At 33.7% G+C, this 1,531-nt stretch overlaps 1 pseudogene; it reads left to right on the forward strand.

The window, feature by feature from the left end:
- Positions 1 to 345: 345 nt before the first annotated feature.
- On the forward strand, positions 346 to 445 carry LOC113921142 (annotated as a pseudogene).
- The last annotated feature ends 1,086 nt before the right edge of the window (positions 446 to 1,531 follow it).

Genomic DNA, 1,531 nt, shown 5'->3' on the forward strand with positions numbered 1-1,531 from the left:
AGAGATATCCAATGGCAAATGATCTAATATTTTAAGATATGTGTGACTCTCAATGTTCAAAAACTATCAAAATCCTAGGATAATTAAAAGTTATCTCCAGTTTACCTTTATTATTTTAGGATCAGATAAAGATGGATGAAAATGCTAAAACTTAGAGCATACACAAAACTTAGAATGCAAATCATTTCAGGGCTCTTCCTCAAGTGCAGCTCCAACAGATAAAGCACTTAGGTAGGAGTACAACAAGTTAAACTAAGTACTGGAACACACATACAAGCACTCACATACATACACAAATTATACCAGAATAGACAACTCTGTGATCAGAAAAATGATGTCTAGTCCTTGCTTCCACAACACATACGCTAAAATTAGAACAATACAGAGATCGGCATGGCCCCTGTGCAGGGATGATCCACAAAATCAGGAAGCATGCCATATTTTTAAGTAAATATTCTTTTTTTATTGAAGGATTGATGACGCACAATGTTCCATTAGTTTCAGGTGTACAACACAGTGATTCGACAAGTCTATACGTTACGTTATGGTCACTAGAAGTGTAGCTACCGTCTGTCACCATACAACGCTATTACAGTACCACTGACGATATTCCCAATGCTGTGCCTTTCATCCCCATGAATTATTCATTCCATAACTGGAAGCCGGTACCTTCCATTCTAAATATTCTTTGTGTCCCTCACATTTAGAACTTTCCTTAACTTTAGAAGTTTTTTCTGTGCTTGTTGAAGAGGTAATAAGCATTATTAACTCTAGGTAGACAGGTGGTGAAAACCAAAGCTATAGAATGGGTATAGTGGCAAAACTGGCAAACTGACATTATATAAATCATAGACATAAATCATTGACTATATCAAATAGTCAAATGTTGAAGAACAGTTTCATTTATTTAAAAAACAAAATAAAGTGCTCGCTTCAGCAAAACATATATTAAAAAACAAAATAAAGTATGAAAACTAGGGCTTCAGAAATGAGCGGAGAACTAGTGATCAAAAGCATGAAAAAAACTTCGGGAGAGCTGTAGAGCAGAGAGAAACTGAGATATAATAGTATCTAAGGTAGAAGAAAATACAGAACCAATGATCCAAATCCTTAATATACATTCACAAACACTCTTGTTCACGCATATGTAAATAAATGCTAATTAAAACACCTGAGACAGCCCAAATATATAAATTGGGTAATACAAAATTAACGAGAGTAGGGAGACACAGACATCAGTGTCTTCTTTAGGGGAGTGTAAATTGTGACAGTTTTTCCCAAGGTTAATTTGAGAAATATCTATCTGAAATCCATTGTGAAGAAAAATTGCTCAAAGATTTATATGCAAGAACATTCATTACAATATTGTTTGTAATGAGAAAAAATGAAAATAACCTGAATATCCAGTAGGAGAGGACTAAGTAACTATATCATGATGCATGTGTAAAATAGGATAGCCAATAAAGGGAATGAGGTGGATTTATATAAGCTGATATGAAATTTTCTCCACAATATAAATATAGTATTAATT

This window comes from Zalophus californianus, chromosome 3 (genome assembly GCF_009762305.2).
Source record: "Zalophus californianus isolate mZalCal1 chromosome 3, mZalCal1.pri.v2, whole genome shotgun sequence".
Taxonomy (NCBI): Eukaryota; Metazoa; Chordata; class Mammalia; order Carnivora; family Otariidae; genus Zalophus; species Zalophus californianus.